Source organism: Lithobates pipiens, unplaced genomic scaffold, assembly GCF_037356315.1.
Source record: "Lithobates pipiens isolate NorthernLeopardFrog02 unplaced genomic scaffold, aLitPip1_a1.2 Scaffold_18, whole genome shotgun sequence".
Taxonomy (NCBI): Eukaryota; Metazoa; Chordata; class Amphibia; order Anura; family Ranidae; genus Lithobates; species Lithobates pipiens.
This window is the reverse complement of record NW_027507758.1, coordinates 44,129,103-44,145,774: the sequence shown is the minus strand read 5'-3', so window position 1 is coordinate 44,145,774 and position 16,672 is coordinate 44,129,103. Positions and strand designations below refer to the sequence as shown.

The 16,672-nt window shown below is 43.6% G+C and overlaps 1 protein-coding gene across 1 annotated transcript in view; it reads left to right on the top strand.

The window, feature by feature from the left end:
* TTC7A (tetratricopeptide repeat domain 7A) overlaps window positions 1-16,672 on the top strand; it is a 544,118-nt gene that overhangs the window by 146,993 nt on the left and 380,453 nt on the right. The window lies entirely within an intron of this gene.

Here is a 16,672-nt window from a genome sequence, read left to right as displayed (position 1 = left end):
GGAATTTTACCCCATCGTTGGTGTCATAGGGAGGAATTGTACCAAATTGTTGGTATCACTGGGAGAATTGGTGCCCTATCATTGGTGTCATTGGGAGGAATTTGACCCCATTGTTGGTGTCATTTGGAGAATATGTGCCCCATCATTGGTGTCAGCCGAAGAAATTGCGCCCCTTCATTGGCGTTAGTGGGGGGAATTATACCCTATTTTTTGGTATCAGTGGATTAAAGCGGGAGTCCGCCAGGAGTTCTGCCGTTTTTTTTTTTTTAAAACCAGCAGCTACAAATACTGCAGCTGCTGACTTTTAAAATAATGACACTTACCCGCCCAGCGCGCCCGCGATGTCGGCACCCGAAACCGATCTCTCAATCGTCTCTCGGGTGCTGCCGCCGCCATCTTGGGTATGGGAATCAAGAAGTGGAGCCTTTCGGCTTCATTTCCCGGTTCCCTACTGCGCATGCGCGAGTCGCGCTGCGCAATAAGGATGGTCCCCACTGTCTCTGGGATCCGTGTGTTTCCCAGCAGGCAGCGGGGGACTTTCGGAAAGGGGTGTAGATTCTGTGGAAAGGGGCGTACCTTCTGCAGAATCTACGCCAGAAGTGGGTGCAGATACCTGTACTGTACAGGTACCTGCACCCCCCTCCCCCCTGAAAGGTGCCAATTGTGGCGCCGGAGGGGGGGAGGATTACAATGAGCGGAAGGTCCACTTTAGGGTGGACCTCCGCTTTAAATAGTACCCCAAGGGCCATATAAAAGCAGGCAAAGGGCCAGCTTCTGGCCCCTGGGCTACAGTTTGGAGACCACTGCCTTTTGTTAAAGCTAAACAGTTTCTAGTTTCTGCAAAACTGTAAATTTACCACTGGCTCCATCTTGTGGTCAAATCTGATATTGCAGGCAAAACTGCTGGAGGCAGAACAGAAACCAATCAGCTTCCAGGGTTTATTGTCAAAGCTTAATTGAACAAGCTGAACTTAGAAGCTAATTGGCGACCATGCACAGCTGCACAAGATTTTGAGTGTTGCAGTTTTAGTTCATCGGCCCGCAACTTCCTATCAGTAAATCCTTTCTTGTGAGTTGACAAACACCTGCACAGGGAGAAGAGAAAGCCACCGCTCCAGGCCAATCCACCCGAGAAACTGCTTAATTTCCAGACAAAGGGAGTCCCAGGTGCAGGCTGATTGCACAAATCAATGGATAGGGAAAAGGAAAACTCTGGACAGCCGCACTCCGGATCGAATCAAAACCAATTTGTGCCTTTATTTTTCAAGTAGAAAATCACATCACACGAACCACAGCAAAAGGGAGAAAAATTGAACAAAAAAGCAGACGCGTTTCGCGCTGAAATCAGCTCTTGCTCATAGCTTGGTTTTCCTTTCCCTATCCAAACACCTGCACAGCTTTTATTCATTTTGCAAGAGCATGAAAATTGTAGCTGGGGCCCCATAGACATCAACTGGGCCCTAGACTCTTGACTAGGTTGTCTTATGGATAATCTTATTTTGTCATTGGTTCACTATTCATAAGTCTTACATGACACCCAGGAAATGAGCGTTTTATGAAGGAGGTGTCAGCAACAGCAATCTCCATGTTTGTGTCATGACAGGTTCACTTTATGAATAAAAAGTGTTGCAGATGACATATTTCTGTATGTGACACATTGACTTGTTCTGGCTGCATTTTTGAGATTATACAATATCTCACAAAAAGCGAGTACACCCCTCACATTTTTTAAAATATTTTCTTCTATGTTTTCATGTGACAACACTGAAGAAATTACACTTTGCTACAATGTAAAGTAGTGAGTGCACAGCTTGTATAACAGTGTAAATTTGCTGTCCCCTCAAAATAACTCAACACACAGCCATTAATGTCTAAACCGCTGGTAACAAAAGTGACTATACCCCTAAGTGAAAATATCCAAATTGGGCCCAATTAACCATTTTCCCTTCCCGGTGTTATGTGACTCGTTGTGAATGGGGAGCAGGTGTGTTAAATTTGGTGTTTTCGCTCTCGCTCTCTCCTACTGGTCACTGGAAGTTCAACATGGCACCTCATGGCAAAGAACTCTCTGAGGATCTGAAAAAATAGAATTGTTGCTCTACATAAAGGTGGCCTAGGCTATATGAAGATTGCCAAGACCCTGAAACTGAGCTACAGCACGGTGGCCAAGACCATACAGAGGTTTAACAGGACAGGTTCCACTCAGAACAGGCCTCGCCATGGTCGACCAAAGAAGTTGAGTGCTCGTGCTCAGTGTCATATCCAGCGGTTGTCTTTGAGAAATAGATGTAGGAGTGCTGCCAGCATTGCTGCAGAGGTTGAAGGGGTGGGGGGTCAGCCTGTCAGTGCTCAGACCATACACCGCACACTGCATCAAATTGGTCTGCATGGCTGACATCCCAAAAGGAAGCCTCTTCTATCGAGAATTTACAGGAAAGCCCGCAAACAGTTTGCTGAAGACAAGCAGACTAAAGACATGGATTACTGGAACCATGTCCTGTGCTCTGATGAGACCAAGATAAACTTATTTGGTTCAGATGGTGGCAAGCGTGTGTGGCGGCAACCATGTGAGGAGTACAAAGACAAGTGTGTCTTGCCTACAGTCAAGCATGGTGGTGGTAGTGTCATGGTCTGGGGCTGCATGAGTGCTGCCAGCACTGGGGAGCTACAGTTCATTGAGGGAACCATGAATACCAACATGTACTGGGACATACTGAAACAGAGCATGATTCTCTCCTCCCGTGGGAGACTGGCCCGCAGGGCAGTATTCCAACATGATAACGACCCCAAACACACTTCCAAGACAACCACTGAATTGCTAAAGAAGCTGAGGGTAAAGGTGATGGGCTGGCCAAGTATGTCTCCAGACCTCAACCTTATTGAGCATCTGTGGGGCATCTTCAAATGGAAGGTGGAGGAGTGCAAGGTCTCCAACATCCACCAGCTCTGTGATGTCATCATGGAGGAGTGGAAGAGGACTCCAGTGGCAACCTGTGAAGCTCTGGTGAACTCCATGCCCAAGAGGAGAGAAGTACCACCGCTCTAGGCAGATCCAGAAAGCACAAAAATAGCTTCTCCGGGCAGAGAGATCTGGGTGCGAGCCACAGCATGCAGATAATGTAGGTAATTAGAAGACTCTGGACGGCCACACTCCAAAACAAAATCGGTGCCTTTATTCAAAAAAATCACAGGAGCACTACAAGTGACATCACAGCAAGAAGCAACAACAGCTAACGCGTTTCACACTACAGAGAGTGCTTATTCATAGCTGACAAACATGAGGGCAAATAACAAATAAATAGGGTATTGCAATTTGACAAGGGGGCGGGGCCATGTAATGATCGAATCACAAAATGAAAATATCACCTGGCTCCTGGCCCACCTAGTCCACCTGATTCCATTTGACAAGAGAATTGCTAAAGAAGCTGAGGGTAAAGGTGATGGACTGGCCAAGCATGTCTCCAGACCTAAACCCTATTGAGCATCTGTGGGGCATCCTCAAATGAAAGGTGGAGGAGCGCAAGGTCTCTAACAACAAAAGCCATGGTCCACAGAGAGCTTCCAAAGCATCAGAGGGATGTCATTGTTAAAAGGTATCAGTCAGCAGAAGGGTACAAAAGAATTTCCAAGGCATTAGATACACCATGGAGCACAATGAAGACTGTCATCATCAAGTGGCGAAAATATGGCACAACAGTGACATTGCCAAGAACTGGACGTCCCTCAAAAATTGATGAAAAGACGAGAAGAAAACTGGTCTGGGAGGCTGCCAAGGGGCCTACAGCAACATTAAAGGAGCTGCAGGAATATCTGGCAAATACTGGCTGTGTGGTACAAGTGACAACAATCTCCTGTATTCTTCATATGTCTGGGTTATGGGGGAGAGTGGCAAGATGGAAGGCTTTTTGTCAGGACACCTGAGACCAGGTGACAGATGCACTCCGTAGGAGTCGGAAGTGCACCGCTAGGTAGCAGACCTTAGGACTGACTGCTGCGGATTGTACCCAGGGAGATTCAGGAAGCAGGTCTACTGGATCACTAACACAGATCTCAATGGGAGCTGGAGCATAGATTCCCCAGGGTGCGGAGTCTAAGAACCAGCGGGTGTTTGCCAGAGTCTCCAGTGGTGAAGATGGACTGTGCTGCAGTCTGGCTCCAGGTTGCAGCCCCTAGGGTCACACAGCTCACAGCAGGCTGGAACAACAAGGATAGTAAGGAGATAAGGCAGAGGTCAGGGCAACTAGCAGACAGGAACAACAGAGTACCCGCCAAAGGTTCAGGGTCACAGGCAGACAGGGATAGTCAGGGACACGCCAAAAGGTCAAGGTCACAAGCAGACACGAATCGCTGAGGACATGCCTAGGTCGGTAACAGAGACAAACGTAGAGCAAGTGGCAAGCAGGAAACAGGAAGCCAAACACAGTGAATACACAATGGCTGGCTTGCAGTGCACAGGTTAATATAGGGTTCCCTGAATAGGGCCTGGGGTGGAGCCATGCTTAGAGGAGAGGTTATAAAAACCACCAGGTGGAAGTGGCTGGCCTCTTAGTCTGAACACATGAGGGGAGGTAAGCAAACAGAGGAGGTTTACTGCATAACCATGACACTTTTCTTACAAAGAAAAACATCCAAGGCTGGCTAAATTTTGCAAAAACACATCTGAAGTCTCCCAAAAGCATGTGGGAAAATGTGTTCTGGTCTGAGGAAACCAAGGTTGAACTTTTTGGCCATAATTCCAAAAGATGGGTTTGGCGCAAAAACAACACTGCACATCACCAAAAGAACACCATACCCACCGTGAAACACAGTGGTGGGAGCATCATGCTTTGGGCCTGTTTTTCTTCAGCTGGAACAGGGCCCTTAGTCAAGGTAGAGCGAATTATGAATGGTTCCAAATACTGGTCAATATTGGCACAAAACCTTCAGGCTTCTGCTAGAAAGCTTAACATGAAGAGGAACAACAACCCAAAGCATACATCCAAATCAACAAAGGAATGGCTTCATCAGAAGATTAAAGTTTTGGAATGGCAAAGCCAGAGCCCAGACCTGAATCCTATTGAAAATCTGTGGGGTGATCTGAAGAGGGCTGTGCACAGTCCTCACAATTTGACAGATTTGGAGTGTTTTTGCAAAGCAGAGTGGGCAAATATTGCCAAATAAAGATGTGCCATGCTGATAGACTCATACCCAAAAAGACAGAGTGCTGTAATAAAATCAAAAGGTGCGTCAACGTATTAGTGTACTGGTGTGCACACTTGTGCAACCATATTATTTTAGTTTTTTATTCTTACTTCCCTCCACCTAAAAGATTTCAGTTTGCTGTTCAACTGACTTCTACAGTTTATAAATCACATTAAAGGTGGAAAAAGTTCAGAAATTATTTATATTTGTCTCTATTTTTTACATCACAGAAACCTGACATTTTAACCACTTCCGGACCGCGGCACGCCGATGTACATCTCTACTTTGGGGATGGATATCGTTGTTATGGCAGCAGCTAGCTACCATAACCCTGGTATCTCTGTGTTCAGCTGGCGGTCTGGTACAAAAAGTGCTCTCTGCGGTGGATTCGCTGCAAGATCAGGGAAGATTGCCCCCACCCTCCATGACACTGCAGGGCAGAAGCGAAGTCATAACATCAATTTCGCCCATAGCTCTTAAAGGGGCCTTTTATTGTTTTTCATTTTTTTTAAATGACAACATTTTAATTTTTTTATTGCATTTTAGTGTAAATATGAGATCTGAGGTCTTTTTGACCCCAGATCTCATATTTAAGAGGCCCTGTCATGCTTTTTTTCTATTACAAGCAAACTATTAATAGGAATAAAAGTGAAAGATTATTTTTTTTTTAAAAACAGAGTAAAAATAAAAAGTGAAAAGATAAAATAAATAAGAAAAAAAAAATTTAAACGCGTCTTGTCCAGCTGAGTTCACATTCAGAAGCAAACGCATATGTGAGTAGCGCCCGCACATGAAAACAGTGTTCAAACCACACATGTGAGGTATCGTCGCGATCGGTCGTAACTCTAACCCTAGACCTCCTCTGTAGCGCAAAACATGCAACCGATAGAATTTTTTAAATGTTGCCTATGGAAATTTTTAAGGGTAAAAGTTTGTCGTCATTCCACGAGCGGGCACAAATTTGAAGCATGACATGTTGGGTATCAATTTACTCGGCGTAACATCATCTTTCACAATATAAAAAAAATTTGGGCTAACTTTACTGTTGTCTTATTTTTTTATTCAAAACGTGTATTTTTTAAAAAAAAAAGTGCGCTTGTAAGACCGCTGCGCAAATACGGTGTGACAGAAAGTATTGCAAAAACCGCCATTTTATTCTCTAGGATGTTAGAAAAAAAAATGTATAATGTTTGGGGGTCATTTTCTAGCAAAAAAAATATGTTTTTAACTTGTAAACATCACATCTAAAAAGGAGGCTCGGTCCCTAAGTGGTGTGTACATATAGTTACATAGTTAATAAGGTTGAATAAAGACACCAGTCCATCCAGTTCAACCTGGGTGAGTGTCTACAATTGTCCCTATCCCTGTACATTGCACACTCACATCGGCCCCTACCCTCAAGGAGCCCACAATCCAAGGTCCCCATTCATATACTAGGGCATATTTGGGACAGGAGCCACTCCAGGCAGGTAGTGTCGTGGTTGGGATTCAAACCAGCGACCCTTTTTACTGCTAGATGAGAGTGCTAACCACTACACCACTGTGCCGCCCCCCAAAAAAAGTGTAGACTTTTTATATCCATTATTATACAAGCTGTACACTCACTACTTTACATTGTAGAAAAGTGTCATTTCTTCAGTTTTGTCACATGAAAAGATATAATAACATATTTACAAAAATGTAAGGGGTGTACTTACTTTTGCGAGATACTGTATATGATATAAATTCTTATATAAGATAATGAGGGCATAATGGGTATTAATGCATATAAAAGCACATACACGGAAGTGCTAAAACTGAATGAAAATTGAATTAGTAACAGGAAGTCTGTCTGTAGGAAAACGTCTCTCCCTGCGATATTCCCGTCATCTTAATGATATTACGCTCTGACGGGCTCCTGAGGCTTTTACGTTTTTCCATGTATGACATTAAAAGCTCTTTCATGTGATTTAGCGTGCAGATTATTTTTACTGGCACTGTAAAACGCAGTAAAGGTAATTGATGTATGTCTTAATTACATAAGCTTGGAAATGTTCAAAAGATTTGGGTCCAGTTCACACGAGCCTCAGCTTGTCAGCACCAGACTGCAGAGCAATGTGCACAGCAAGCATTTATAAAGTATTTTAAAAGCTTTCGGCACGTTTCGAGCAGCTTTCTTCAAACCCTTAATGCTTAAAACATCCATCAGTTCCAGGTTTGCGAGTATCTATTTCAGATCTTAAGGCGGACCTTCAGTCATTTTTTTATTTTTATTTTTTCCGGTCATTCATTATGATCGCAATTTGTAAATTTGAAAATCCAAAAATAAGGAGGAAAATCCAAAAATTCTAAAGAAGAACCAAATAAAAAATTATTAAATTATAGATATTGGAATTTCCTTACAAATTTGGCTGTTAGTGAACGTAACATATTTATCCGAAGTTACGAATTATCCAAAACAACGAAAGCCGCATCTAAGCGAATGGATCAGAACAAATTAATAATAAATAATAAAAAGTTTTTATTATTATTATTGTTATTTATTATTATCAATTAGTTACCTTCCATTTGTTTAGATGCGGCATTCGTTATTTGGGATAATTCGTAACGTTGGATAAATTCGTATTCGTTACGTTCACTAACAGTCAAATGTGTTAGGAAATTCCAATATTTATAATTTAATAGTTATTTGGTTATTCTTTTGAATTTTCTTTCTTATTTTTGGTTTTTAGAATTTTCACATTTACGAATTTACAAATTACGATCATAACAAAGGACCTGAAAAAAAAAATGACTGAAGGTCCACTTCAGATAACTTTGGATAAATTTGTATTCGTTACGTTCACTAACAGACAAATTTGAAAGAAAGTTACAATACCTATCATTTAATAGTAAGTAATAGTTAAAGAGGAACTGCATTCTGCTCACATAATTTGTAATAAAAACATCTTTGCCATTCTGAAGCTTCCCTCCAACCACTTTGCATATTACCGTATATACTCGAGTATAGGTCGACTCGAATATAAGCCGAGGCCCCTAATTTACCACAAAAAAACTGGGAAAACGTATTGACTCGTGTATAAGCCGAAGATGAGACATGCAGCAGCTACTGTAAGTGGAAAAGAGGGTCAACAATGCCCATCTGCAGCTGCATACCTCCCTGTGTACCTCCCTGTGTACCTCCCTGTGTACCTCCTTGTGTCCATTGCAGCCTACCTGTGTCCTGTGCATGCCTCTGTGTGCCAATCTGCAGCCTCTGTGTCCTTCTGCAGCTCTGTGCCCATCTGCAGCTCCGTGTGCCATTTTGCACTGATCAGCATGTCATAAAAACATACGGCGGCCATTCCAGGATTCTAAAGCCGCACCTCTCCTCCTCGTCTGTGATAGGCGGAACCCTCAATTTCCCAGCAGTCAGTGTTCCGCCTATCACGGACATCCGCTCATCCTCATACTACGGACGAGGATGAGAGGATGTCCGTGATAGGCGGAACACTGACTGCTGGGGAATTGAGTGTTCCGCCTATCACAGACAGGGAGGCGCGGCTTTTGAACAGTGGAATGGCCGCCGTCTGTCTGCACGACACGCTGATCAGGTAGGCAGACGGCAGTGACTCAAGTATAAGCTGAGGGGGGCACTTTCAGCCTAAAAAAAGGGGCTGAAAATCTCGGCTTATACTCGAGTATATACGGTATTTTATATATACTGTGATTCTGCACTTACCAACTATGCTGCAGAAATCTCCCTCCACCGAGTCTGGCTGCAACCATTTTATCTGTGGGCAGCTGAAGCTGCTGCCTGTTCACTTCCTGGATTTAGTATGACCACCCACCTAATATTGAGTAGGTCCCCCTAATGCCACCAAAAACAGCCCTGACCCATTGAGGCATGGACTCCACTAGACCGCTAAAGGTATGTTGTGGTATCTGTCTCCACCAGCTTGCCTTCTTCCCATCCTGGTGGCCATCTTTTCCCTAATTAAGAGACACACACCCGGCCATCCACATGAAAATGTGAATTCATCAGACCAGGCCACCTTCTTGTGTTGCTCCATGGTCTAGTTCTGATGCTCCTGTGCCCATTGTAGGCCCTTTTGGCTGTGGACACGGGTCAGCATGGGCAACCTGGCTGGTCTGTGGCTACGGAGCCCCATACACAACAAATCGCGATGCTCTGTGTGTCCTGACTCCTTTCTATTAGAACCAGCATGGACTTTTCAGAAAGTGACTGGCCTCAGGTGATACATCAATCTTCCTACATCAGTTGTACCTGTTTATCTGCAGCTCTCTTTCTTCTACAGCCATTCAAAGTGCATGAACTTTTTAGCCATTTGAGCTCCAGTATCTCATCTGTTGGATTCATCAGTGAGCCTAGGACATCCATGACCATGTTGCCAGTTTTCCTTCCTTCCTTGGACCTCTCCATGTGTGTCAATGAGCTTTGGCCGTCCATGGCCCTGTCTTCAGTTTCCCTTCCTTCTTTTGACCTCCCCATGTGCTTAAATGAGCCTTGGCCGCCCATGACCCTGTCTCCAATTTTCCATCCTTCCTTGGACCTCCCCATGTGCGTCAATGAGCTTTGGCCACCCATGACCCTGTCTCCAGTTTTCCTTCCTTCCTTGGACCTCCCCATGTGCGTCAATGAGCCTTGGCCGCCCATGACCCTGTCTCCAGTTTTCCTTCCTTCCTTGGGCCTCCCTATGTGCGCCAATGAGCCTTGGCCGCCCATGACCCTGTCTCCAGTTTTCCTTCCTTCCTTGGGCCTCCCTATGTGCGTCAATGAGCCTTGGCCGCCCATGACCCTGTCTCCAGTTTTCCTTCCTTCCTTGGGCCTCCCTATGTGCGTCAATGAGCCTTGGCCGCCCATGGCCCTGTCTCCAGTTTTCCTTCCTTCCTTGGACCTCCCCATGTGCGTCAATGAGCCTTGGCTGCCCATGGCCCTGTCTCCAGTTTTCCTTCCTTCCTTGGACCTCTCCATGTGTGTCAATGAGCTTTGGCCACCCATGGCTTTGTCTCCAGTTTTCCTTCCTTCCTTGGACCTCCCCGTGTGCATCAATGAGCCTTGGCCGCCCATGACCCTGTCTTCAGTTTTCCATCCTTCCTTGGACCTCCCTATGTGCGTCAATAAGCCTTGGCTGCCAATGGCCCCGTCTCCATTTTCCTTCCGTCCTTGGACCTCCCCATGTGCATTGATGAGCCTTGGTTGCCCATGGCCCTGTCTCCTTGGACCACGTTTGATCGATCCTGACCACTGCAGACCATAAACATCCCCCAAGAGCTGCAGTTTTGGAGATGCTCCGACCCAGTAATCTAGCCATTACAATTTGGCCCTTGTCAAAGCCGCTCAAATCCTTACACTTGCCCAATTTTTGTTTTTAATAAATCGACTTCTGGGACAACATGTTTACTTGCTGCCTAATATATCCCACCCACTTTAACATGCTATTGTAATGAATAATCAGTGTAATTCACTTTACCTGTCCACTGGTTGGTGTATATCACAAATCATTTCTTTTATTTGCTTTCTGTTGGAAGATCAGTATTTTCCCTGTACACGAGAGACATTGTACAAATATTAGTAATGATGGGGTCTGGTTGCTGTAAGTTACATCACTTTGCACATTATCCTCGCTCTTCCCTAACAAGCCGGCAGGTTGATAGATTCTGCTTTGTCAGGGTGATTCACAGCCATGTGCGGGCTTTTGTATTGTGGAATGATTCAAGAAGTGTCACATTGCCGGTTATAGAACGCTCCCAGCACATTGTATAGAACGCTCCCAGCACATTGTAAGGCTTCTAATTCTAGACAAGACACTGGGCCCCTTCACTGCATTGGTTATATAATATTGTAACTGATACAAATCATAAACACTTCATGGATTGCACAGTTAATGCATCTCTAATCCCCAAAACAAAAATGTAATATATGTAATATATAAATATAATATATTGAAGATTGCCCATCTTTAGATGTGGTGTCTGCATTCGTTTTCTCTTTTCAGGATTTTTTTTTCTTTTGTAAATTGGAAGGTGCAGCACCCCCAAACAAATACAGAAAATCCTTGGATTGCGAGCATAATTCGTTCCGGAAACATGCTTGTAATCCAAAGCACTTGTATATCAAAGCAAATTTCCCCATGAGAAATAATGGAAGCTCAAATGATTCATTCCACAACCATTTATTCATAAATCCTTCAGTTTATAATCCATATAAAAAGATTATAGCAATGTTATATGTTGTGTAACCATAAATTGTCCATCCACAAATGGAAGCCTCCACAAGGGGATTAGAAGCAAAATCCAGGAGGAGCTACAGAGTATAAAAGAGGAGAGCGGCGGCTCTAAGGGCCGGTTCACACTGCTGCGGTGTGAATTTTGCGTGAATTTGATACGATTGCGTTGCAAATTTTTGTTGCACATTTTTTATGTGTTCTGGCGAAACTACTGCGATTCTACAGCAAATATGGTATTGAATTCACATCGCACACAGATCATACTCGCACAGGACCCTTTTTTATATGCAGCTTAGATTCGCAACTCATTGATGTAAATGCCACTAAAGGAAATTTAAATTTAAATGATATGCGAATTTGAGCGATCGCAACGGCTCAAATTCGCAATAGAATTCGCAGCAGTGTGAACTGGCCCTAAGTGTAGCAATATGTTGCTAAATGTTGTACCGTCAGTAAATGTAACCATATTGCTACACTTAGAGGCGCCTCTCTTCGCTTCTATACTCAGTTGTGACATAACACTATGTATATCACATAGTGTTATAACACTATAGCTATAACACTACTTGTATATCAAGTCAAAATGTATTTAAAAAATGTGTTTGTCTTGCAAAACGCTCTCAAACCAAGTTACTCTAATGCCGCGTACACACGACCGGACTTTCTGGCTTCCTGATGGACTTTCGGCGGGGTTCTGATGGACTTTCCGAACAAACAGAATTGGCCACACACGAATGGACTAATGCCGCGTACACACGAGCAGACTCTATGGCATACTTAGTTCGTCATACAATCCGACAGACAGTCCATCGTACTTTCCACTGAACGGACTTGACCACACACGGATGCACAAACAGTCCGTCGAAAGCTTGCGCGATGACGTGTACAGCACGTACGACGGGACTAGAAATAGGAAGTCCTATACACAGCAAAGCACCCTTCCGCCGTGTAAATCCTTTCTGGGCATGCGTCATTCTTAGTCCATCGAACTAGCATACTGAGGAGCGGATTGTCCGCTGAAACCAAAGTACGACGGACAGAATTTCGAAAAATCCGAAATTCTTAGTACGTCGGACTGCACGCTGAAAAAGTCAGCTGATGCCCACACACGAGCGGACTGTCCGCTGAAATGTGTTTCGACGGACTAAGTACGCCATACAGTCTGCCCGTGTGTACGCGGCATAAGTCTGTTCGAAAGTCCGTTCGTTTTGAACGTGATGACATAAGACGGGACTAAACAAGGAAGTTCAATAGCCAGTAGCCAATAGCTGCCTTTGCATCGTATTTGGTCCATTGGACCAGCACACAGACGAACGGTTTTGCCGATAGGAATTGAGTCCGTCAGACAGATTTGAAACATGTTCTATTTCTAGGTCCCTCTGATTTTTAAACAAAAAACGATCGGATTAGCCCACACACGGTCGGATTGTCCGATGGACTGATTCCTTTGGACCTAGTCTGCCGGAAAGTCCGGTCATGCGTACGTGGCATCAATGTTTTATTGTACATGAAATATACAATATAAACTCATATATAATAAAACAGTGATGTACCCATAAGTAACCACTTAGCACCGCCCTATAGTATTTTTACTACTACAGGGAGGCAGCTGTGCGCTGGATCACGTATACAGTTGTGCTCATAAGTTTACATACCCTGGCAGAATTTATGATTTCTTCGCCATTTTTCTGAGAATATGAATGAGAACACAAAAACTTTTCTTTCGCTCATGGTTAGTGTTTGTATGAAGCCATTTATTATCAATCAACTGTGTTTACCCTTTTTAAATCAAATGACAACAGAAACGACCCAAATGACCCTGATCAAAAGTTTACATACACCAGTTCTTAATTTTGACCAAATTTCCTGTGCCTTTGTAGCTCACACATCCCCATAACATCAGTGATCCACCTCCGTGTTTCACAGTAGGAATGGTGTACCTTTCATCATAGGTCTTGTTGACTCCTCTCCAAATGTAGTGTTTATGTTTGTGGCCAAAAAGCTCAGTTTTGGTCTCATCACTCCAAATGACTTTGTGCCGGAAGGTTTGAGGCTTGTCTCTGTGTTTGGCATATTGTAAGTGGGATACTTTGTGGCATTTGCGTAGTAATGGATTTCTTCTGGCGACTCGACCATGCAGCCCTCTTTCTTCAAGTGCCTCCTTATTGTGCATCTTGAAACGGCCACACCACATGTTCTCAGAGAGTCTTGTATTTCACCTGAAGTCATTTGTGAGTTTTTCTTTGCATCCTGAACAATTTTCCTGGTAGTTGTGGCTGAAATTTTAGTTGGTCTACCTGACCGTGGTTTGGTTTCAACAGAACCCCTCATTTTCCACTTCTTGATTAGAGTTTGAACATTTAGCATTCTCAATTCCTTGGATATCTTTTTATATCCCTTTCCCGTTTTATACAGTTCAACTACCTTTTCCCGCAGACCCTTTGACAATTCTTTTGCTTTCCCCATGACTCAATCCAGAAATGTCACTGGATGAAAGATACAAGGGTCTGTCAGGAGTCCAGAAACACATTGACCTTTTATACACACACAGTAATTACAAACAAACAGATCACACAGGTGAGGATGGTTACCTTTAATAGCCATCCAAATCACTTTATGTCAACTTGTGAGTAATGCATCAGGCCAAAATCACTAGGGTATGTAAACTTTTGATCAGGGTCATTTGGGTAGTTTCTGCTGTCATTATGAATTAAAAAGAGTAACCATGAGTGAAAAAAAAGTTTTTGTGTTATCATTCATTATCTCTGAAAAATGGCCAAGAAATCAAAAATTTTGCCAGGGTATGTAAACTTATGAGCACAACTGTATATAAATATACGTGATCCTGCACTTCCGCCTGCAGGGGGCGCAGGCGGGCCGCTTCTGTTGTTAAAATTCACAGCACAAGCCGATCTGCAGGTCCTGGGGATATCATGTGTAAACCACACAGAACGGGGATCTGCATGTGTAAACAAGGCAGATCCTGGGTTATGACGGGGGGGGGGGGTGGAATCTGTGTTTCTGCAAAGCAGGGACTAGAAACCATTTCTTCCTCTAGTAAAAGCAGGACATACAGTACACAAACACTGGCCAGTCACACATTCAACCCTTTGATCACCCTAGATGTTAACCCCTTCCCAGCCAGTGCATATTTTTTAGCACTGGTCGCTGTATTAGCCCCTGTACACACGGTCGGAGATTTCGACAACCAAATCCGTCGGATTTTGTCCGAAACTGTTGCATACACACGATCGGACAAAGTTGTCGAAAAATCCGATCTTTCAGAACGTGATGACGTAATTTCGTTACGACGGGACGACATTCAGGCTAGTAGCCAATAGCTTTGATGTAGGAATTTGATCTGAGCATGCGTGGCACTTGGTCCGATCAAAATTCTCTACACATGATCGGATTAGGTCCGATCGGCCCAGTTGGTCGGGAAATATTTCCAACAAGTTGGAAAATTGGGTCCGACGGATATTCCGACGGAATCAGTCCGATGCATACCACACACAGTCGGATTATCCGACAACACGGTCCAATAGGACGCATCCCGACGGATTCTCCGACCGTGTGTACAAGGGCTTAGTGTCGCTGGTTCCCACAAAGTGTCAGTTAGTGTCCGACTGTTCCGCCGCAATATTGCAGTCCCGCTATAAGTCGCGGATCGACCCCATGACTAGTATAAAAAAAATGAATAAATCAAACATCCATAAATATATCCCATAGTTTGTAGATGCTATAACATTCGCATAACTCAATCAATATACGCTTATTGGAAGTGTTTTTACCAAAAATATGTAGCAGAATAAATATTGGCCTACATTTATGAAGAAATTGTATTTATTTTTTTTATTTTTTTTTATTGTATATGTTTTATAGCAGAAAGTAGTGTAGTGTAGTGTTTGTTTTTTCAAAATTGTCGTTTTTTTTTTTTGTTTATAGCACAAAAAAGGTGCAGAGGTGATCAAATACCCCCCAAAAGAAAGCTCTATTTGTGGAAAAAAAGGACATCAATTTTTTTGGGGTACAGCGACTCATGACCGCGTAATTGTCAGTTAAAGTAACGCAATCGCGAAACATGGCCTGGTCATGAAGAGGGGTAATCCTTCCAGAGCTGAAGTGGTTAAAGTGGTTGTAAACTGGCCTCAGGTGACACAAAGAGATGAAACAAATCCTCCAACATAATTTGTACCTGTTTATCCGCGGGCCCTCTCTTCTTTACAGCTGTTCAAAGTGCAGAATTTAGCAGCTTGTCTGAGCTTTCAGAAAAAGTTTTAGAGATTAGTGGGAGATGACTGGATGGAAGAGACACACCTCCGTTCACACCGCACACAGGAACAGATCTGAGGCTGTCAATCACAGGCTGTGTGCTGGAGGTCCCTCCCCTGTCACCTTTTTACCTCTTGGTGTCAGGAAAACTTGTCAGAAGTGACTCATGCAGATAGCAGAGGAACGAAGCAACGGACAGAAATGACACTTGGTGCTCTGGATTGAGACAAGTACACATTATAGAGAGATATGCTTTGTTCATATTTCATGTCTGAGGTTTATAACCACTTTAAGTAAAACTGCAGCCCTATTTTTATCACCTTCCCAACGTCCGCAAGTGTGAATGGATCCTGTGTACTGTTCATGTTGCCAGCTTAATCTCGGTATGGATCCTCCCTACTTTTTAATCACGCTGTGTATATATTAATCCCTTCTGTATATAGCTTTCAGCAGAAAGACATTACACTCTGTGTTCCTACTTCACCTTATATAATCATGTAGAATGCATAGCCTGCTATAACATAATGTGGCGGAGTTTCAATCCCCATAGAGCAGTATGCAGACATTTATGGATTATATAACCCTGACATCATATGCTTTATAGAGTCTCACTTCTCTAATACAGCCCACCCGTAATATTCCCATAACAACTGCAGAAGATTACATTTTTTGTGTCCCAAAGGAGAAATTCCGATATTGCAAAAAATATAACTTCCCCCATCTAATCAGTAATTGGGTAGCAGACCCCCCCCGGAGACATTTGGTGTATTGCAGGATATTCTATTCACCACTCCTTATGTATAAAGTGGTTGTAAACCCAGCGAAGTGACTGGCCTCAGGTGATACACCAATCCTCCTACATCAGTTGTACCTGTTTATCTGAAGCTCTCTTCCTTCTACAGCCATTCAGGTAAGTAAGTTGCAGAAGGCAGGGGGAGGGGATTTGAGATCACACACTGCACAACATAGAGCAGGGAGCTGAGTGTAATCTGAGACCTGAGTGAAGGAAA